Source organism: Triticum aestivum, chromosome 1A (assembly GCF_018294505.1).
Source record: "Triticum aestivum cultivar Chinese Spring chromosome 1A, IWGSC CS RefSeq v2.1, whole genome shotgun sequence".
Classification (NCBI taxonomy): Eukaryota; Viridiplantae; Streptophyta; class Magnoliopsida; order Poales; family Poaceae; genus Triticum; species Triticum aestivum.
Genome location: NC_057794.1, coordinates 526,672,440 through 526,697,005, shown reverse-complemented (window position 1 = coordinate 526,697,005; position 24,566 = coordinate 526,672,440). Strand labels below are relative to the sequence as shown.

At 40.6% G+C, this 24,566-nt stretch overlaps 1 pseudogene; it reads left to right on the top strand.

Annotated features, from left to right (window-relative positions):
* The first annotated feature begins 1 nt into the window (after window position 1).
* LOC123042799 (putative cyclin-D2-3) lies at window positions 2–20,381 on the top strand (annotated as a pseudogene).
* The last annotated feature ends 4,185 nt before the right edge of the window (window positions 20,382–24,566 follow it).

Here is a 24,566-nt window from a genome sequence, read left to right as displayed (position 1 = left end):
GATGGAGCCGTGGAGGTAACTGACTAAATGAGCGGATGATGTTATATGCTGCCATGATAGCTGATTAAAGCTGCAAAATCTTTGCTCATAGGTCAGTGAGCGTTTCAATTTTGCGCCATTGACTGAGATCTTGTCTGTCAACTACCTTCATAGGTTCCTATCCATCTATCCCCTTCATGTAAGTCTATCGTCTTAGTAGCAACTAAAGCAACCCTGCTAAAATCCCATAAAGTTGTTGGAATCATGGAGAAATTGGTTTCTCATGGCTTGCTTGTGTGACACAGCTCTTGGCAGTCGCTTACTTCTGTCTTGCTTCAAAGATGGAGGAGACCTATGTGCCACGCCCCGTGGACCTTCAGGTCAGTGAGTGATGCATCAGTTCTCATGACAGACCTCCGTATACATCGTTGAGAGGTTCTGTCTTTCTGTTTTGTCTCAAATAATCGACGGTTTTTCCTTGACACGCGATTGAGGCAGAGTCTGCGTTTGATGCAAGGACAATAAAATTGATGGAGCTTTTGGTGCTCAGCACCTTGAAATGGAGGATGCAAGCTATTACTGCTTGCTCGTTTATTGGCTACTTCCTTTGCAAATTCAATGATCATGACACACCCTCCATGCTCGCATTCTCCCGTCGAACCTCATCCTGACAACAACTAAGTGTGAAAGTTAAATCAGATCCCCCTTTTTAGTATTCATCGACCAATGTGTTAAATCATATCTCACTATTAGTATCCATGGATCAATGTGATTTTGGCGGCCATCAATTATTAAAGTTTCAATATTTCGATTGCAGGAGCTGACTTTTTGGTGTTCAAACCTTCAGAGATTGCTAGAAGTGTTGCACTTGCTTCATTTGGACTTCGGTGGTCGAAAGGGCTACAACTAATTGCAAGTATATAAACAAGGTAGTGATCAGCTCTGTGTTATCGTTAACTAAGACATTTCCCTGCCATCACATGCTAACCTTTAAATGCAATGGTGTCTTCTAGGGGCGAGTGTTAAGATGCTACGATGGGGCCATGGAGGTAACTCACTAAATGAGCGGATAATGTTATATGCTGCCATGATAGTTGATTAAATCTACAAATTCTTTGCTCATAGGTCAGTGAGCATTTCAATTTCGAGTCGTTGACTGCGATCTTGTCTGTCAACTACCTTCATAGGTTCCTCTGCGTCTATCCCCTTCATGTAAGTCCATCATCAGTAGCAACTAAAGCAACCCTGCTAAAATCCCATAAAGTTGTCGGTATCATGGAGAAATTGGTTTCTCATGGCTTGCTTGTGTGACACAACTCTTGGCAATCGCTTACTTCTGTCTCGCTTCAAAGATAGAGGAGACCTATGTGCCACTCCCCGTGGACCTGCAGGTCGGTGAGTGATGCATCGATTCTCATGACAGACCTCCGTATACATCGTTGAGAGGTTCTGTCTTTCAGTTTTGTCTCAAATAATCAACGGTTTCTGCTTGACATGCGATTGAGGCAATGTCTGCGTTTGAGGCTAGGACAATAAAAATGATGGAGCTTTTGGTGCTTAGCACCTCGAAATGGAGGATGCAAGCTGTTACTGCTTGCTTGTTTATTGGCTACTTCCTTTGCAAATTCAATGATCATGACACACCGTCCATGTTCACATTCTCCCATCGAACCTCGTCCTGAGCACAGCTAAGTGTGAAAATTAAATCAGATCCTCCTTTTTAGTATTCATTGACCAATGTGTTAAATCATATCTCACTTTTAGTATCCATGGATCAGTGTGTAGATTTTGGCGGCTGATATGTCTCCAACGTATCTATAATTTTTGATTGCTCCATGCTATATTATCTACTATTTTGGACATTATTGGGCTTTATTATCCACTTTTAAATTATTTTTGGGACTAACCTATTAACCGGAGGCCCAGCCTAAAATTGCTGTTTTTGCCTGTTTTAGGGTTTCGAAGAAAAGGAATATAAACGGAGTCCAAACAGAATCAAACCTTTGAGAACGTGATTTTCTTGCCAAATACAACTCAGGAGACTTGGATCCTACGTCAAGCCAACTAACAGGAGGCCATGAGGTAGGGGTGCGCGCCTGCCCCCCCAGGCGTGCCCTCCACCCTCGTGGGCCCCCTGTTGCTCCACCGAAGTACTTCTTCCTCCTATATATATCCACATACCCCCAAACGATCAGAACAGGAGCCAAAACCCTAATTCACCGCTGTAACTTTTTGTATCCACGAGATCCTATCTTGGGGCCTGTTCCGGAGCTCTGTCGGAGGGGGCATCGATCACGGATGGCTTCTACATCAACACCACAGCCCCTCCGATGAAATGTGAGTAGTTTACTTCAGACCTACGGGTCAATAGTTAGTAGCTAGATGGCTTCTTCTCTCTTTTTGGATCTCAATACCATGTTCTCCCCCTCTCTTGTGGAGATCTATTCGATGTAATCTTCTTTTTGCGGTGTGTTTGTTGAGACCGATGAATTGTGGGTTTATGATCAAGTCTATCTATGAATAATATTTGAATCTTCTCTGAATTCTTTTATATATGATTGGTTATCTTTGCAAGTCTCTTTGAATTATCAGTTTGGTTTGGCCTACTAGATTGATCTTTTTGCAATGGGAGAAGTGCTTAGCTTTGGGTTCAATCTTGCGGTGTCCTTTCCCGGTGACAGTAAGGGCAGCAAGGCACGTATTGTATTGTTTCCATTGAGGATAACATGATGGGGTTTTCTTCATATTGCATGAGTCTATTCCTCTACATCATGTCATCTTGCTTAAGGCGTTACTTTGTTTTTAACCTAATACTCTAGATGCATGCTGGATAGCGGTCGATGAGTGGAGTAATAGTAGTAGATGCAGGCAGGAGTCGTTCTACTTGTCTCAGACGTGATGCCTATATACATGATCATACCTAGATATTCTCATAACTATGCTCAATTCTGTCAATTGCTCAACAGTAATTTGTTCACCCACCGTAGAATACTTATGCTCACGAGAGAAGCCACTAGTGAAACCTATGGCCCCGGGGTCTATCTTTATCATATTAATCTCCTACTACTTAGTTATTTACTTTGCTATTTACTTTGCCTTTATTTTACTTTTCATCTTTATCATAAAAATACCAAAAATATTATCTTATCATATCTATCATATCTCACTCTCGTAAGTGGCCCTATAGGGATTCACAACCCCTATTTGCGTTGGTTGCGAGGATTTATTTGTTTTGTGCAGGTACGAGGGACTCGCGCGTAGCCTCCTACTGGATTGATACCTTGGTTCTCAAAAACCGAGTGAAATACTTACGCTACTTTGCTGCATCATCCCTTCCTCTTTGGGGAAAACCAATGCAGTGCTAAAAGAGGTAGCAAGAAGGATTTCTGGCACCGTTGTCGGGGAGGTCCATGCAAAAGTCAACATACCAAGTACCCATCACATACCCTTATCTCCTGCATTACATTATTTGCCATTTGCCTCTCATTTTCCTATCCCCCCAATTCACCCTTACCGTTTTATTTGCCCTCTCTCTACACCCCCTCTCTTTCTCTATTTGCCCCTTTTTGTCCGCTTGCTTTTTGTTTGCTTGTGTGTTAGTTTGCTTGTTTGTCGCGATGGCTTAAGATAATACTAAATTGTGTGACTTCACCAATACCAACAACAATGATTTTATTAGCACTCCGATTGCTCCCTTACCGATGGTGAATCTTGTGAAATTAATACTGCTTTGCTGAATCTTGTCATGAAAGATCCGTTCTCCGGCCTTCCTAGTGAAGATGCCGCTACCCATCTAAATAGCTTCGTTGATTTGTGTGACATGCAAAAGAAGAAAGATGTGGATAATGATATTGTTAAATTGAAGCTATTTCTTTTTTCGCTTAGAGATTGTGCTAAAACTTGGTTTTCGTCTTTGCCTAAAAATAGTATTGATTCATGAAACAAGTGCAAAGATGCTTTTAACTCTAAGTATTTTCCTCCCGCTAAAATCATCTCTCTTAGAAATGATATTATGAACTTTAAGCAACTTGATCATGAACATGTTGCACAAGCTTGGGAGAGAATAAAATTAATGATACGTAATTGCCCTACTCATGGTTTAAATTTATGGATGATTATACAAAATTTTTATGCCGGATTGAATTTTGCTTCTAGAAATCTTTTGGATTCGGCCGCGGGAGGCACTTTTATGGAAATCACCTTAGGAGAAGCTACTAAAATCCTAGATAATATTATGGTTAATTATTCTCAATGGCATACTGAAAGATCTACTAATAAAAAGGTGCATGCGATAGAAGAAATTAATGTTTTGAGTGGAAAGATGGATGAACTTATGAAATTATTTGCTAATAAGAGTGTTTCTTCTGATCCTAATGATATGCCCTTGTCTACTTTGATTGAGAATAATAATGAATCTATGGATGTGAATTTTGTTGGTAGGAGCAATTTTGGTAACAACGCATATAGAGGAAATTTCAATCCTAGGCCTTATCCTAGTAATCCCTCTAATAATTATGGTAATTCCTACAACAATTCTTATGGAAATTATAATAATATGCCCTCTGATTTTGAATCTAACATTAAAGAATTTATTACTTCACAAAAGAATTTTAATGCTATGATTGAAGAAAAATTGCTTAAGATTGATGATTTGGCTAGGAACGTTGATAGAATTGCTCTTGATGTTGATTCTTTGAAACTTAGATCTATTCCACCTAAGCATGATATCAATGAGTCTCTCAAAGCCATGAGAATTTCCATTGATGAGTGCAAAGAAAGAACCGCTAGGATGCATGTTAAGAAAGATGCCTTTATAAAAGCGTTTTCTTCTAGTTCCTATGTGTAGGATCGAAAGTATGTCTAGAGGGGGGGGGGGTGATTAGACTACTTGACCAAATAAAAACTTAACCTTTTCCCAATTTTAGTTCTTGGCCGATTTTAGCTATTTTAGGACAAGTCAAGCAATCATCACACAATTCAAGCAAGCATGCAAAGAGTATATTGGCAGCAGAAAGTAAAGCATGCAACTTGCAAGAATGTAAAGGGAAGGGTTTGGAGAATTCAAATGCAATTGGAGACACGGATGTTTTCCCGTGGTTCGGATAGGTGGTGCTATCCTACATCCACGTTGATGGAGACTTCAACCCATGAAAGGTAACGGTTGCGCGAGTCCACGGAGGGCTCCACCCACGAAGGGTCCACGAAGAAGCAACCTTGTCTATCCCACCATGGCCATCGCCCATGAAGGACTTGCCTCACTAGCGGTAGATCTTCACGAAGTAGGCGATCTCCTTGCCCTTACAAACTCCTTGGTTCAACTCCACAATCTTGTCGGAGGCTCCCAAGTGACACCTAGCCAATCTAGGAAACACCACTCTCCAAGAAGTAACAAATGGTGTGTTGATGATGAACTCCTTGCTCTTGTGCTTCAAGTGATAGTCTCCCCAACACTCAACTCTCTCTCATAGGATTTGGATCTGGTGGAAAGAAGATTTGAGTGGAAAGCAACTTGGGGAAGGCTAGAGATCAAGATTCATATGGTAGGAATGGAATGTCTTGGTCTCAACACATGAGTAGGTGATTCTCTCTCAGAACATATGAGTTGGAAGTGTAGATGTGTTCTGATGGCTCTCTCCACGAATGAAGAGGAGGTGGAGGGGTATATATAGCCTCCACACAAAATCCAACCGTTACACACAATTTACCAATCTCGGTGGGACCGAATCAACAAACTCGGTTGGACCGAAAAGGTAAACCTAGTGACCGTTAGAGATTTTCGGTGGGATTGACATGCAACTTGGTAGGACCGATTTTGTTAGGGTTAGGGTATAACGTAATCTCGGTGAGACCGATTACACAAACTCGGTGAGACCGATTTTGGTAATTAGCTAACCAGAGAGTTGGTCAGGCAAACTCGGTGGGACCGATTTGCTCTTTCGGTGAGACTGAAAAGTTACAAAAAGGAAACAGAGAGTTTACATTGCAATCTCGGTGGGATCGATCCGCTCTTTCGGTGAGACCGAAAAGTTACGAAAGGGAAACAGAGAGTTTGCAATCCCATCTCGGTGAGACCGAGATCCCTATCGGTAGAACCGAATTGCTAGGGTTTGGCAGTGGCTTATGACATATGAAACTCGGTAGCGCCGGATAGATAGAATTGGTAGGACCGAGTTTGGCTTAGGGTTTAGGTCATATGTGGATATGGGAAAGTAGTTGAGGGTTTTGGAGCATATCACTATGCACATGAAGCAAGAGGCTCATTAAGCAACACCTCATCCCTTCTTGATAGTATTGGCTTTTCCTAAAGACTCAATGTGATCTTGGATCACTAAAATATAAAATGAAGAGTCTTGAGCTTTTGAGCTTGAGCCAATCCTTTGTCCTTAGCATTTTGAGGGTTCCACTTTCACCATCCATGCCATGCCAATCATTGAGCTTTCCTAAAATAATCATCTTGGAATAGCATTAGCTCAATGAACTATATGTTGTTATGAATTACCAAAACCACCTAGGGATAGTTGCACTTTCAATCTCCCCCTTTTTGGTAATTTATGACAACATATAGATCAAAGCTTCGACAAATGATATTAGGCATGAAAAATATCGTTGCTTTGAGAAGTATGTGATAAGTAAGAGCTCCCCCTAAATTTGTGCATATTTAAGATTTGCTTTGGACTGCAAATGCACAAAGAGTTAAAGTCATGGGTTACTCTTCCATGTCACATACATCTTGGTGGAGCGCTTAAAATGATAAGAATGAAATACATGCACTCATTACCAAGAAAAGTGAATGATCACATAGGATAGATAGGATAATAACATTCATCAAGCATTAAGTGTAGCTTATGATCAAACACATGATCATCAATGTCTCACAGATAATGACATAGTATCTCAAGCACTCAAAAGCAAACAAAGTTCGAAAAACCACCAAATAAAGCAAGAGAGAAAAGCAACACTCTCTCTCGAAGCCTATGATCTATACATTTTCTCCCCCTTTGGCAACAAGTTAACAAAAAGTTCCTAGAAAATGCATAGTGCTAAATCGACACTCAGGCTTGATCTTCAGGTGGTGGTGGAGTCCGGATCACTCCAAGGACGAAGGCTTCCGTAGACGCGGTTGGAGTTGAAGCTGAAGTAGACGCTGGAGCAGGTTGGGCTGGTGCTGCGGCTGGAGCTGAGGCGGTTGCTCTTGTGTCAGGAACTGGCACTGCAGACAACCTTGGAGCTCATGGAACTCTGGCAAAGGCATCAGTGGTTGTCTTCCCTTTCCTCTCCTGCATGTCATCTTGGAGCTGCTCCACTGCAGTCTGAATCTCTGTCACCTTGATATCCAAGTCATAGAACTTTTGTTCTACGATTCTTTCTAAGCTTGCCTGGTTCTGAGTTAGGGTGGCTAGTCCTTTGTCAATCCGCAGGGTGGATGCAATCAAGTAACTGAGCTACTCTTGCTTGTTCTTCAAGAAGTACTCAGATGCCTCCTCTTGAGTTGGCATCTTGGCAGTTTCTCCTTTATAGCCTTCTCCTTCTTGGCTTGTGCTTGTGCAGATGATGGTTCATTCTCAGTCATGACAACTTGATTATCTTCAAACTCTGGAAGGATGGGCAAGTGTTCCTTGTCCAATAAGTATATGCCTGTGCCCATCTTCGAGTTAATGAGCTCCTGAATTTGTGGGGCATATCCACAGCTCCTCTTCTGATCAGCTGCCGTCCTCTTAATGGTCTCTACCATGAGGCTCATCACCTTGAACTTCTGTGGCACATCAAATATATGAAGCAAGTTGATCGCATGGCCTCTGATCATCTTGTGATCACCTAACTTGGGCAATAAGGTGTGCCTCAAAATCCAATTGATAGTTGGCAGCCCTGACAGAAGATAATGCACTGAGCCAAACTTGAACGTATCAAGTGCTTCATTTGGGATCTCCTTGTACATGTTTGACATTGAGTTATGATCCATCTTCTTCTTGGAATAGACATCCAATTCATCTTCCTGCTCTTCCGGGGCATTAATGAGCTGTGCCCACTCAGCAACTGTTGACTGATATCTGGTTCCTTCTGACATCCATACAATCCTCCCATCTGGATAAAAATGTGCTCTGGAGTAGAACTGCATGATAAGCTCCTCATTCCACTTTGTGAGCTTCTGCCCAACAAAGTCCTCTACTCCACATGCCTTGAAGCTGTCCTGCACTCCAGGGTAGTGCTCTTCATTGTCCTTGATGTATTTCCAATCAACCCATCTCATATCACATACAATGGGCTTCTTGTCCAATAAGACTGTCTCATAGAAGTCCTGCTATTCCTTAGTGTGGAACCTGTAGTCAACAACAGTCCTTCTCCTTGAAGCATACGGGTCTGCTTCTCTCCACTTCCTGAGCCCTGAATCTCTCCTGAGCTTCATGTCCTCAGCCACAGGATGAGCATCATTGTGGTCTGTGATCTTGGGCTTGAGTTTTCTCAGAACTTGCTCTTCCTCTTCTTCTGCAGTGTCAGGCACTGGGGCCTTGTTCTTCTCAGCAGCTGGGATGCTTCTTGTATTCCTCTTTGGTTTTGGAGCTGGCTTGGCCTTGGAAGCAGTTGCCCCTGATCTTATGGCATCACCCATCAGCTTGGGTGCCTTAGGTGCTGGAGCAGCAACCTCTTCCTCTTCCTCTTCTTCCATGATGGAAGATTTTCCAAGAACTTTGGCTACGGTCTTCTTGACCCTTTCCTTCCTCTTCTTCCCTTCAGCAGCAACTGGCTCTATGGGAGTGGGCTTCTCAGGAATCTTGGTTGAAGCTATGGCCTTTGGCATGGGCTGCCTGCCTGCTGGCCTCTTGACCTTCAACCCTGGCTTGGTGCTCTGTCTTGGGTCAATTCTCTTGGAAGTTGCTTCCTCTTCTGCCACATAGTCCTCATCCTCAGAATCTGAAGTTCTCTTCTTTCTCTGTCTAGTGGCAGCTTTTGGCAGAATGCTAGGAGTACTTCTGCTGCCATCATCTGAGGAACTTGAGGGACTAGTGCCCTCACTCATCTGCACTTGCTGCTCTGACAGGTTCTGACTATCACTCTGGTCTGACATGATGCAAAAGCTGACTGCTGACCCTGTGAATAGTTTATAGATGAGGTAGAGTGGATGAGCATCACAAAATGCAGAGATTTTTGTAAAAGAATGATTCAAAAAACTTAGTTTTAGTTTCCCATTGAAATCATCTCGGATCTACCGATTTTTAAACTCGGTGATACCGAAGCAGTTTTGGAACCTAAACTAGTGAACTCGGTTAGACCGAGTCACAGTTCGGTGGCACCGAGACTGCTAGGGTTTCACAAAGTTCCAAAATCGGTCACACCGATTAGTAATACTCGGTCAGACCGAGTCTCACTTGTGCAATGGCATAAGCCAAATCGGTGGGACCGAGTTTTTCAACTCGGTGGGTCCGAGATGGTTTCGACGGAAACCTAACCCTAAAATTTTCGAATCAAACCTAATCTACGAGTTCATTGACTGGATAGAAGTTTATCAATCGTGGCAAGAATCAATATGATCACAATGTGCTAGGAATCGGATTGGAGAATAGCACAAAGATCGAGTCCATACCCTAGTTCGGCGGAGACTCGCTACGGCGGCAACAGCGGGGTTGATTCCCGTTGACGGCGATGGGGACCAGCGACTGGAGGCGGCTGGCGGCGAGGAGACGATCCGGAGACCACGTCGGCAGAGCAGGCTATCGCGCGGGCGAAGGGGTTCGGAGAAATTTCCAAATTTTTGCCCGTGACTATATATAGCCCGACCCTGTCGGTGTGACCGAGTGGAACAACTCGGTGGCACCGAGATGCAAAACTGTATACAGTTGTTGCAACTCGGTGTGACCGAATGGTTCAAATCGGTTGCACCGAGATCGAAAACATAGATCAACTTAATGATCTCGGTAGGACCGAAAGTAGGATATCGGTCAGACCGAGAGTCATAAAGAGGTTTTGGAAGTTTAAGTCTATGACGAATCGGGGACTCCGAGTGCTCCTCACACAGAGTGGTTCGAATCTGACTTGATCAAATTTTTGTGATGTAGCATGAATAGAGTGTGAGACGAGAAAAGCATAGATAGCTAGAGGAGGTTCTTAGGCATTCTTGTCCATCCACTTGGCAAAAGGAAATAAAACCAAACAATCAACACAACAAGTGGATGTCCTCGAATGAGTAAAATATGCAACCAACATGCTCACACAATAAGATGGCAATTGAAACATGTGACAAAGCATGCACAACCAATTCTAGCATCTATCAAGCAATTTGCGATGACTAGGTCATCTATATATGAGTATATTGACTTAGGAGTCAAGTGAGAACACTTGATCATAGGTCATACTCATCGTTTAAGCTCAAGTGGGGTTACCACTTTTACATAAAGCATTGTTGTGTTCACATCTTTAGAGTTGCTTTAGCTCAAGTCTTAGAGTAAAGCAACCCCTAGATGTGAGATCCCCCCTAAGAGGGATGAACTAACCTTGGGTTTTGTCGATGATGACTTCATGTAGATGTTGAAGATGTGGATGCTCAATGTTAATATAGATCACTTGGAGCTATCCATTTGAGTGAATTGCACTTTCAATACCTACATGGGTTAGTCCCACAAGGAACAAACAAGGATATCCATAGACATAGAGTGATGCACACACAGGATGATGTCCATTAAAACTTTTAGGTTACCTTGTCCCTTGTCTTACCAACAAGAGGGTTTGTGACTCCTTGAACTAGGGCAAGATGTGGAAGTTGATTGCACCTGTTCTTGCCAAAATGATAAGAGTGAAGTATGTTGGCGGAGTCACCCTCAAGAACTCTCTAGTTCTTCTTCTTTTGGATCCAGACCATCTTGATGGGAATCCTTGGAGTTGTAGTCGTACTTGATGAAGTGGAACTTGAAGTTGTCTTGGGAATCCACTTGACTAAGGTCTTAGGAGCTTCTTCAAATGCATCAATCTCCTCTTGAAGCTTGTCCTTGCCTTTTTGCTTGTAGTCTTGTGGTGGAAGATCATCTTGAGCTTGTGTCCCCTTGAAGGAAGTATCATACTTCTCTTGTTGAGGAACAAACTTTGTCTTGGGGTATTGATCTTCTTCCCACTCAACTCCATTTGCATTGAACTTTCGTTCAAAACCAACACCTTGATTCTTTCGGTGCATTCCTTGCTTGTGCACAATTTCCTCAAATTGCTTACTCCCGGCAAGGCTTTTGTACACTCCTTTCTCTATAATTCCCTTCAATAAGCTATTTTCTTGCTCAAGTGTAACTTGGCTAAGAGAATCATTAGTGGAATCAAGAGAACTACTAGAAGCAACAATATTGGATTTAGCATGATCATTGTTACTACTAGAGGAAGAATCTTTCTTGTTCTTGTTACTAGACTTGACTTGAGGCGTGTAAGTGGATAAGAGTAAACGCTTGGCAATATAAGAAGAACTTTTCTTGCGGAGATCATCATTGATTGCTTTTAAAAACTCATGCTCTTGCTCAAGATTGAGCTTTTCAAAGCGTAACTTCTCATGAGCTCTTAAAAGTTCTCGATGATCTTCGAAGATAGTTTCATGAGCTAACTTAAGAGTGTTTAGTTCTTTAGTTAGAGCCTCAATCTTCTCCTTATCATTGTCATTCATTTTGTCTTGATTAGCATGATTAATTGACGTTTCATCATAGTATTCATCACTAGAGTTGTCAACAAGCAAATCACCATCACCTAACAAGTCATCTTCATCACTATTAAAATCAACATACTCGGGGTGTGTTACCTTAGGACCTTTGGCCATGAAGCATCTTCCAATTCCTTCATTTGGTGAGTCAAATATGTCGTAGGAGTTGGTTGACACAAGTGCTAGACCGGCAACACCTTCATCTTGAGTATATTCGGAATCGGAGTGATAACTTCTCTCGGAGTGGCTGTCGGAGTCGGAGTCGGACACCCATTCACCAACATGAGCTTGATGTCTTCGTCTTGTGTAGCTTCTTGATGATTTTTCCTTACTTTCCGAATCCTTGCTTCTCCATGAGTATCTTCGTTCATAATGATCATCTCTACTCCTTCTCTCTCTTGGTGGTGATTCTTTGCTTTTTCTTTTTGGAGAGTCTTCTCTTCTCTTGTAGGGAGCCGTACACTCATTGGAATAGTGTCCGGGTCTTACACAATTGTAGCAGTTTCGCTCTCGACTAGAAGATCTTTTGTCATTGTAGGACCTTGACTTGGAGCTTCTATCTTTGCTTCTATTCTTGTAAAATTTGTTGAAGTTCTTCACCATTAAGCTCAATTCTTCATTGAAGTTTTGTTTCTCACTTGATGATGTAGGGGCTTCACATGAGGCTTTGTAGGCACCACTTGATTTGTTGTGAAGTTCCTCTTTATCCTTAAGTGACATCTCATGAGCAACAATTCTTCCAATTACCTCCGTTGGCTTGAGATCTTTGTAATTGGGCATCATTTGGATCAATGTGCACATGGTATCATATTTTCCATCCAAGGCTCTTAGAATCTTCTTGATGATGAATCTATCGGTCATCTCTTCACTTCCTAAGCCGGCAATCTCATTTGTGACGAGAGCAAGCCTAGAGTACATTTCAGCGACGCCTTCACCATCCTTCATTTTGAACTTGTCAAGTTGACTTTGAAGCACATCCAATTTGGATTCCTTGACGGAGTCGGTACCTTTGTGCATATCAATCAAAGTGTCCCAAATTTCCTTTGCATTCTCAAGACGGCTGATTTTGTTGAATTCTTCAGGGCACAATCCGTTGAAGAGAATATCACAAGCTTGAGCATTGTATTGCAACATCTTCAACTCATCCGCGGTAGCTTCACGGTTTGGTTCTCTCCCATCAAAGAAGTCACCTTGCAAACCAACACACACAATAGCCCAAACGGCGGGGTTATGTCCAAGAATATGCATTTTCATTTTATGCTTCCAACTAGCAAAATTAGTACCATCAAAGTAAGGACCTCTACGGTGATAATTTCCCTCGCTAGACGCCATACTCTCCTAGGTTGTGAAACCAAGGCTATGACCACCAAAAGCTACGGAAATCAAAGCAAATGGAGACCAAGGCTCTGATACCACTTGTAGGATCGAAAGTATGTCTAGAGAGGGGGTGATTAGACTACTTGACCAAATAAAAACTTAACCTTTTCCCAATTTTAGTTCTTGGCAGATTTTAGCTATTTTAGGACAAGTCAAGCAATCATCACACAATTCAAGCAAGCATGCAAAGAGTATATTGGCAGTGGAAAGTAAAGCATGCAACTTGCAAGAATGTAAAGGGAAGGGTTTGGAGAATACAAACGCAATTGGAGACACAGATGTTTTCCCGTGGTTCGGATAGGTGGTGCTATCCTACATCCACGTTGATGGAGACTTTAACCCACGAAAGGTAACGGTTGCGCGAGTCCACGGAGGGCTCCACCCACGAAGGGTCCACGAAGAAGCAACCTTGTCTATCCCACCATGGCCATCGCCCATGAAGGACTTGCCTCACTAGCGGTAGATCTTCACGAAGTAGGCGATCTCCTTGCCCTTACAAACTCCTTGGTTCAACTCCACAATCTTGTCGGAGGCTCCCAAGTGACACCTAGCCAATCTAGGAGACACCACTCTCCAAGAAGTAACAAATGGTGTGTTGATGATGAACTCCTTGCTCTTGTGCTTCAAGTGATAGTCTCCCCAACACTCAACTCTCTCTCATAGGATTTGGATCTGGTGGAAAGAAGATTTGAGTGGAAAGCAACTTGGGGAAGGCTAGAGATCAAGATTCATATGGTAGGAATGGAATATCTTGGTCTCAACACATGAGTAGGTGATTCTCTCTCAGAACATATGAGTTGGAAGTGTAGATGTGTTCTGATGGCTCTCTCCATGAATGAAGAGGAGGTGGAGGGGTATATATAGCCTCCACACAAAATCCAACCGTTACACACAATTTACCAATCTCGGTGGGACCGAATCAACAAACTCGGTCGGACCGAAAAGGTAAACCTAGTGACCGTTAGAGATTTTCGGTGGGACTGACATGCAACTCGGTAGGACCGATTTTGTTAGGGTTAGGGTATAACGTAATCTCGGTGAGACCGATTACACAAAATCGGTGAGACCGATTTTGGTAATTAGCTAACCAAAGAGTTGGTCAGGAAAACTTGGTGGGACCGATTTGCTCTTTCGGTGAGACCAAAAAGTTACAAAAAGGAAACAGAGAGTTTACATTGCAATCTCAGTGGGACCGGTCTGCTCTTTCGGTGAGACCGAAAATTAACGAAAGTCAAACAGAGAGTTTGCAATCCCATCTCGGTGAGACCGAGATCCCTATCGGTAGAACCGAATTGCTAGGTTTTGGCAGTGGCTTATGACATATGAAACTCGGTGGCGCCGGATAGATAGAATCGGTAGGACCGAGTTTGGCTTAGTGTTTAGGTCATATGTGGATATGGGAAAGTAGTTGAGGGTTTTGGAGCATATCACTATGCACATGAAGCAAGAGGCTCATTAAGCAACACCTCATCCCTTCTTGATAGTATTGGCTTTTCCTAAAGACTCAATGTGATCTTGGATCACTAAAATATAAAATGAAGAGTCTTGAGCTTTTGAGCTTGAGCCAATCCTTTGTCCTTAGCATTTTGAGGGTTCCACTTTCACCATCCATGCCATGCCAATCATTGAGCTTTCCTGAAATAATCATCTTGGAATAGCATTAGCTCAATGAGCTATATGTTGTTATGAATTACCAAAACCACCTAGGGATAGTTGCACTTTCACTATGAAAATAATGATGAAGATCTAAAAGTTATTGATGTGTCCCCTATTAAATCTTTGTTTAGCAATATGAATGTTGATAATGATGGGACTGAATATGATCCACCTTTACCTAGAAGGTGTTCCAAGAATTCTGAATCTTTTGATCTTGACGCTAAATTTGATAAAAGTGGGATTGAAGAAATTAAAACCCTAGATGTTGCTAAACCCACTATTATGGATTTCAAGGAATTTAACTATGAAAATCGCTCTTTGATTGATTGTATTTCCTTGTTGCAATCCGTGCTAAATTCTCCTCACGCTTATAGTCAAAATAAAGCACTTACTAAACATATCGTTGATACCTTGATGCAATCTTATGAAGAAAAACTTGAATTGGAAGTTTCTATCCCTAGAAAACTTTATGATGAGTTGGAACCAAAAATTAAAATTAAAATTAAAGATCATGAATGCTATGCTTTATGTGATTTGGGTGCTAGTGCTTCCACGATTCCAAAGACTTTGTGTGATTTGTTAGGTTTCCGTGATTTTGATGATTGCTCTCTAAACTTGCACCTTGCGGATTCCACTATTAAGAAACCTATGGGAAGAATTAATGATGTTCTTATTGTTGCAAATAGAAATTATGTGCCCATAGATTTTATTGTTCTTGACATAGATTGCAATCCTTCATGTCCTATTATTCTTGGTAGACCTTTCCTTAGAACGATTGGTGCAATTATTGATATGAAGGAAGGAAATATTAGATTCCAATTTACGTTAAGGAAAGGCATGGAACACTTTCCTAGAAAGAAAATTAAATTACCTTATGAATCTATTATGAGATCCACTTATGGATTGCCTACCAAAGATGGCAATACATAGATCTATTCTTGCTTGTTATGCCTAGCTAAGGGCGTTAAACGATAGCGCTTGTTGGGAGGCAACCCAATTTTATTTTTATTCCTTGCTTTTTGCTCATGATTAGTAATAAATAAATTATTTAGCCTCTGTTTTGGTTGTGTTTTTTGTGTTTAATTAGTGTTTGTGCCAAGTAGGACCGTTGGGAAGACTTGGGGAAAGTCTTGTTGAACTTGCTGTAAAAAACAGAAACTTTAGCGCTCACGAGAACTGCTGTCATTTTATTTGGAAAGTGCTATTTAGTTAATTCTTTTTGCAGATGATTAATAGATAAATTCCTCACGTCCATCAATTTATTTTATAATTTTTGGGGTTCCAGATCTTGCGCTAGCTACAGATTACTACAGACTGTTATGTTTTTGACAGATTCTGTTTTGCGTGTGTTGTTTGCTTATTTTGATGAATCTATGGCTAGTAAATTAGTTTATAAACCATAGAGAAGTTGGAATACAGTAGGTATAACACCCATATAAATAAATAATGAGTTAATTACAGTACCTTGAAGTGGTCTTTTATTTTCTTTCGCTAACGGAGCTCACGAGATTTTCTACTTTAAGTTTTGTGTTGCGAAGTTTTCAAGTTTTGGGTAAAGATTTGATGGATTATGGAACAAGGAGTGGAAAGAGACTAAGATTGGGGATTCCCATGGCACTCCCAAGATAATCTAAGGACACCTAAAAGCCAAAGCTTGGGGATCCCCGGAAGGCATCCCCTCTTTCGTCTACTTCTATCGGTAACTTTACTTGGAGCTATATTTTTATTTACCACATGATATGTGTTTTGCTTGGAGCGTCTTGTATGATTTGAGTCTTTGCTTATTAGTTTACCACAATCATCCTTGATGTACACACCTTTTGAGAGAGCCATACATGATTTGGAATTTGTTAGAATACTCTATGTGCTTCGCTTATATCTTTTGAGTTATATAATTTTGCTCTAGTGCTTCACTTATATCTGTTAGAGCACGGTGGTGGATTTGTTTTATAGAAACTATTGATCTCTCATGCTTCACTTAGATTATTTTGAAAGTCTTAATAGCATGGTAATTTGCTTAAAATCCTAATATGCTTGGTATGCAAGATTAAAAATAAAACTTTCTTATGAGTGTGTTGAATACTAAGAGAAGTTTGATGCTTGATGATTGTTTTGAGACATGGAGGTAATAATATCAAAGTCGTGCTAGTTGAGTAGTTGTGAAATTGTGAAATACTTGTGTTGAGGTTTGCAAGTCCCGTAGCATGCACGTATGGTAAACGTTATGCAACAAATTTGAAACATGAGGTGTTATTTGATTGTCTTTCTTATGAGTGGCGGTCGGGGACGAGCGATGATCTTTTCCTACCAACTATCCCCCTAGGAGCATGCGCGTAGTACCGAGGATTTTGATGACTTGTAGATTTTTGCAATAAGTATGTGAGTTCTGTATGACTAATGTTGAGTCCATGGATTATACGCACTCTCACCCTTCCATCCTTGCTAGCCTCTTCGGTACCGTGCATTGCCCTTTCTCACATTGAGAGTTGGCGCAAACTTCACCGGTTTATCCAAACCCCATGATATGATACACTCTTTCACACATAAACCTCCTTATATCTTCCTCAAAACAGCCACCATACCTACCTATTATGGCATTTCCATAGCCATTCCGAGATATATTGCCATGCAACTTTCCATCATTCCATTCATCATGACACATTCATCATTGTCATATTGCTTAGCATGATCATGTAGTTGACATAGTATTTGTGGCAAAGCCACCATTCATAATTCTTTCATACATGTCACTCTTGGTTCATTGCATATCCCGGTACACCACCGGAGGCATTCATATAGAGGCATCTTTGTTCTAGTATCGAGTTGTAATCATTGAGTTGTAAATAAATAGAAGTGTGATGATCATCATTTTCTAGAGCATTGTCCCAAGTGAGGAATAAAAAAAAGAGGAAAGGCCATAAAAAAGGAGAAGGCCCCAAAAAGAGAGAGAAAGGCCATAAAAAGAGAAAAGGCCCAAAAAAATGAGAGAAAAAGAGAGAAGAGACAATGTTACTATCCTTTGCCACACTTGTGCTTCAAAGTAGCACCATGATCTTCATAGTAGAGAGTCTCTCATGTTATCACTTTCATATACTAGTGGGAATTTTTCATTATAGAACTTGGCTTGTATATTCCAACAATGGGCCTCCTCAAGTGCCCTAGGTCTTCGTGAAGAAGCAAGTTGGATGCACACCCACTAGTTTCTTTTGTTGATCTTTCATACATTTATAGCTCTAGTGCATCCGTTGCATGGCAATCCCTACTCCTTGCATTAACATCAATCGGTGGGCATCTCCATAGCCCATTGATTAGCCTCGTTGATGTGAGACTTCCTCCTTTTTTGTCTTCTCCACATAACCCCCCTCATTATATTCTATTCTACCTATAGTGCTATGTCCATGGCTCGCGCTCATATATTGCGTGAAAGTTTATAGGTTTGAGATTACTAAAGTATGAAACAATTGCTTGGCTTGTCATCGGGGTTGTGCATGATGATAGCATTCTTGTGTGACGAAAATGAAACATGACTAAACCATATGATTTTGTAGGGATGAACTTTCTTTGGCCATGTTATTTTGAGAAGACATAATTGCTTAGTTAGTATGCTTGAAGTATTATCATTTTTATATCAATATGAACTTTTGTCTTGAATCTTTTGGATCTGAATATTCATACCACAATTAAGAAGAATTACATTAAAATTATGCCAAGTAGCACTCCGCATCAAAAATTCTGTTTTTATCATTTACCTACTCGAGGACGAGCAGGAATTAAGCTTGGGGATGCTTGATACGTCTCCAACGTATCTATAATTTTTGATTGCTGCATGCTATATTATCTACTGTTTTGGACATTATTGGGATTTATTATCCACTTTTATATTATTTTTGGGACTAACCTATTAACCGGAGGCCCAACCCAGAATTGCTATCTTTTGCCTGTTTTAGGGTTTCGAAGAAAAGGAATATCAAACGGAGTCCAAACGGAATGAAACCTTTGGGAACGTGATTTTCTCACCGAATAGAACTCAGGAGACTTGGACCCTACGTCAAGCCAACTAATAGGAGGCCATGAGGTAGGGGGGCGCGCCTGCCCCCCAGGCGCGCCCTCCACCCTCGTGGGCCCCCTGTTGCTCCACCGACGTACTTCTTCCTCCTATATATATCCACGTACCCCCAAATGATCAGAACAGGAGCCAAAACCCTAATTCCACTGCCGTAACGTTCTGTATCCACGAGATCCCATCTTGGGGCCTGTTTCGGAGCTCCGCCGAAGGGGGCATCGATCATGGAGGGCTTCTACATCAACACCATAGCCCCTCCGATGAAGTGTGAGTAGTTTACTTCAGACCTACGGGTCCATAGTTAGTAGCTAGATGGCTTCTTCTCTCTTTTTGGATCTCAATACAATGTTCTTCCCCTCTCTTGTGGAGATCTATTCGATGTAATCTTCTTTTTGCGGTGTGTTTGTTGAGATCGATGAATTGTGGGTTTATGATCAAGTCTATCTATGAATAATATTTGAATCTTCTCTGAATTCTTTTATGTATGATTGGTTATCTTTGCAAGTCTCTTCGAATTATCAGTTTGGTTTGGCCTACTAGATTGATATTTCTTGTAATGGGAGAAGTGCTTAGCTTTGGGTTCAATCTTGCGGTGTCCTTTCCCAATGACAGTAAGGGCAGCAAGGCACGTATTGTATTGTTGCCATCGAGGATAACAAGATGGGGTTTTCTTCATATTGCATGAGGCTATCCCTCTACATCATGTCATCTTGCTTAAGGCGTTACTCTGTTTTTAACTTAATACTCTAGATGCATGCTGGATAGCGGTCGATGAGTGGAGTAATAGTAGTAGATGCAGGCAGGAGTTGGTCTACTTGTCTCGGACGTGATGCCTATATACATGATCATATCTAGATATTCTCATAACTATGCTCAATTCTGTCAATTGCTCAACAGTAATTTGTTCACCCACCGTAGAATACTTATGCTCTCGAGAGAAGCCACTAGTGAAACCTATGGCCCCCAGGTCTATCTTTTTCATATTAATCTCCTACTACTTAGTTATTTACTTTGCCTTTATTTTACTTTGCATCTTTATCATAAAAATACCAAAAATATTATCTTATCATATCTATCAGATCTCACTCTCGTAAGTGGCCCTATAGGGATTGACAACCCCTATTTGCGTTGGTTGCGAGGATTTATTTGTTTTGTGCAGGTATGAGGGACTCACGCGTAGCCTCCTACTGGATTGATACCTTGGTTCTCAAAAACTGAGGGAAATACTTATGCTACTTTGCTGCATCATCCCTTCCTCTTCGGGGAAAACCAACGCAGTGCTAAAAGAGGTAGCAGCGACCATCAATTATTAAAGTTTCAGAATTTTGATTGCAGGAGCTGACTTTTTGGTGTTCAGACCTACAGAGATTGCTGGAAGTGTTGTACTTGCTTCATTTGGACTTCAGTGGTCGAAAGGGCTACAACTAATTGCAAGTATATAAACAAGGTAGTGATCATCTCTGTGTTATCGTTAACTAAACTATATTATAACACACTGTTTTTGGTTTAACAACTTGCAAGTGTTTCTTGTAAGCCCCAGAAAAAGGTTTCACATGTGGACATCTGCTATAAATTACCTAGGCCTGGTCATCTGCGTGAGTTGCATTTGTCATTTTTTCCCAGGTAGAACATTTGTTTTGATTAAAAACAAGGTAGAACATTAGTGTTCTCCAGTTTGATGGGAACACTTTGACTTTCTGTAACCCCTAGATTTGGTATTTCCCGATGATTGCTTGCGGTTCTTCTTACTTTCTGGTATAAATATAGAAAAATGAGGATCTTGTAATTATTTTAGAATGTTCAAGATTTAGGTCTCCATACTGTGCTAACTGTCTGATTTTTTGGGGAATCATGATGTCATGGCGTGATTACACAATCCAAAGCTAATACGTGATTCACAAGCACACTTCGCTAAAAATACACATAATCATTTCTTCGGGTTTTCTTCTCACATTATATATACGTAAATCATGTAAATTGCAACCTTGGTAAGTGCACCTCGAGCTGGCTGAAACATGCCTGTTCCAATCAGTAAAGGATAATATGTCACCATTTCCAATGACATGCAAGTCGTCAAGGGCCTTCTGTGCACACTGGTTAGTATAGCCCCAATCAACAAGTTTGCGGTAGTGTTGTTGCCGTGATCGGCCATCTATTGTTATGGGTGAAGTACCCCAGTCATAAATGTCTGAACTAAAGAATCGACACCGTTCCTGCCTTCAAAGAAAGTTGTTCTTACATAGAATCAAGAATCACATACAAGGTGAGCTCAACAATTTAGCTATTCTGTTTAATATATGTGATGCTAAATTAACTCCAGTTAAAGGTCTTTCAGTAAAGGCAGATGATGCTTCAACAATACTCTTAATTCTCATTGGTTTGTTGTATTTTTTCACGTAAATGACGTGTTGCAACTAGGTCAACTCTGCAAGAGCTTGGGATATTTGAGGGCATTCCCAATCCATTAACTAAACTAGGATCTTCAGATTCCGCCTTAGTTCTAGATAAATTAATTATGCTCCAGTGTTTAGTCTTGAAAGCTCTGCCATAAGAAGTGCTATTCATCATTTCAAAACATTGATATTTCTGACAGTGTTTAACACTCCGCATATATAGTTTTTGATTTTGCGCAAATGATACTTTTTAAATACTTACGACCATTCCAGCATTGTAATAGCTACAATATTTTGTATGTCCTCCGTAGTTGCTCACCTGGAGTATGTAAACTGTTATTTTCACGTTTGCTCCTCTTCTATGAATGTCTCACTGTTCCCTCTTCTTTGATCTCAAAATTCAGATGAAAATTATTTTTAAAATTAGTACACCGGGTCCCTGTTCGTAGCTGGCTGATGGTTGATGATTGTGCATTCATATTGTTCACGTAGTTACTGAAAGGCCTTATAATGCATACTTTACATTGAACTGATACTTAATAGACACGGTAAACTCTAGCATGTAATCGTAGTAATTCATGAGGATACATGCAAAACCAGTATGCTCATAGGTCCTAACATTTTGTTGATGCTTGTACTTGCTTAATAAATAAACTCTCTACATCTCTGTACTAGATGAAATATTTGATTGAGAAGTCTAATATCGTCTGATAACCATTGAAATAACCTATGCATTGATTTGTTAAACATAATGGAACACATGAAATGTACATACGAGTATGCCCTTATGTGAAATTGTAATAGATTGCTTTGATGTTATTGCATGACATTTGATACTTGACAACCTTGGATATTTACTGAGATAAAAGAACAAAGGGATTGGGATATCACATCTGGTGAGAGATTGAGTATTCTAAAAGATTTTATGTGTTTCGGTCTCGAACACTCAGGCTCTGACACCAAAGGTGAGTCCTCTCATCTCTGAGAGTATGTAGAAATCATGACATTTTCTTTGTCATTTTTCACGGGGATGGTGTGATTATTGAAAATTGATGTTGGGTGTGATATTGTACAACAAGGAAGAAGCTTTTAACTTGTTGAAGATAGAAGGTCTAGCATGTCTCACCCTGATGTAGAATTGGAGTTTAATGGGGCATTAACAAGCTTTGAATATAAACTATTTTGCTTTCTTGGCAGTGACTCTCGGAGGGAAGGAGCTTCATGTTGTGAACATTGTTATCTTCAATACATACCTTTTTGTTGGTTAGTTGACATTGTTTGATAAAGAAATAGTCAAATGTTGTTTATGATGCATGAGTTTCTTTTAGTGGAGCTGATGTGTTATGAGGATTTGTGAAGGCTTTGGAGTTGGCAATCAGAACAACCTGTATGATTAATGGAAGTGGGTGCATTCATCCAAAGCATTCACAGAACAAATATATCTTTTGGTGACTGTAGAGCAAAGAATGAAACCTTTTACCTGATTAGTTGGTATGTTTTCTACGCCGAGTCTCCTATTTTATGTTTGAATTTACAAAGCATCGTCAGTCAGCTTACACTTTTTAACCTAGTGATTAAGTTTTCTTGCTCGGTTAAACTAATTGTGCATATGAGCACCATTGCCAGTCTTTATTAGTCCAGTTTTTTTCTGGTTGAGTATAAAATTTCAGTTCGGCAAATTGTTCGTCACTATATAACTATATTAGTGACAGTGAGTGCTTACCTCTCTTGTAGTAAGCTCAGTTTTACAGATACATAATTTAATGCATAGCTTCACTTGGACTCTAGCCTATATGATCGTATTCGGTGACTAAAAGATTTGAGACAATACAACATGTTATGTGCCCATATTTTCTTGAAGAAGATATACAACATGATATGTCACATAGTTGCGGACACCACCTAGTTTGTTAGATAGATTTCTATTTATTTATTTATTTATTTTGTAGTGTTATTTTTGTACTGTGATATAAAGAAGGAATGTACATTAAAGGGGGTTTGCTACGTGCTACATATGTCTTATTCACTGGCAGTTACTCAACTTATATTCCAGTGCTGAGAAATGGCACAATCATCTCATGCCTTTTTGTGGGAGCAGCAAAAGTAGCATAGATGCAATGGTGTGAAGTAGAACACTAACTAGTTCAATAAATATGCACTTCCCAAGTTCCTTATACAAATGAAATGGCAGACCTTTTCTTATGCCCTCATATAGTGTGAATTGAAGATTAAAGAGTGAGCACTAGCATGATATAACTCAAGTTCATCGCAGGTAAATCTTCTGCCATATGTATGTGCATATCCATTTTTAACGTTGATTTCATATGATGTATTCATGTTAACAATCCATGTTGCTGTTAGTAGTTATTTTTATCTCTGGTTTGCAATTGTAAAAAAACTGTACGGGAGCAAGTATTGTGATCACAATTACAGACAAGATTCGTAAGTGCTTGACAATGTGGGTGCTCGAGGTAAACTTGCGGTGTAATCTTTTCAATAGTCCCTTCAAGTTAATCATATATCGTTATAGTAGTTTCTTCTCCTTTAAATTAAGACAATCTGCTTATGAGAGGTATAACTTCATGCAGACCTATGACTACGAATAACTTTGTCCTATGGGTGACATGAACATCCGCAGCAAGAACGGCGATGTGATACTCATGGAAGTTGAGGTCAAGGAAGTGAATACATCGATGATGCACCAATAGATGTATAAATTGTGCTTGCATGAGCATATTGTGGTAACTACAGGGAGGAGATCAAGAGCATCAGCAACCTCTTGACCGGGCTCTTTGTCGCCGCAACTAATAACAATAGTTATTACCAGCTTGTGAGGTAGCTGCTGGGGCATTGGAACCTTCTTGAGAAGAAGAACAAACTGTTGATCGAGTTGTTCAACGAGGACGAGAGGAGCGGCCATGGCAAGGAGCAAAAGAAGGCAGAGTTTGGCTCCATTGTCTGTGAACTCCGACAGGGGGAGGAGAAAAAAGAGAGTAATTTAATGCTGAAAGAAACTTGAAAGCTTCTTCTAACTATTAAATTATATGTGCCCCAGTTGCAACACACGTTAGATTACTACTCTGTCATAATTTCAGAAAACTGCAGAACCAACGGTACAACTTTATCACAAATATCACTGATTGTTCAGTACTTTTTTCCCAAGCATTCAGCTTTTGACTACATAGAAGAGAGTATAGTGGGATGAATATCTAGTGATGGAGGCTAGGCATTGTGAGCTTGTTGAGGGGAGGCGGCATTTCTGTTATTTCTAGCACACTTGCTTGTTTTTCATGTATTTATACACAATTCTTTTCAATACTATGATTGCCACTCAAACTATGTGCCTAATTGAACTGGGAGTATTACCCTCTTTGATTATCTTGCACTGCAGAATTGTTGTACAAAACAAATTTGTAGGTGATATTCGTTGTTT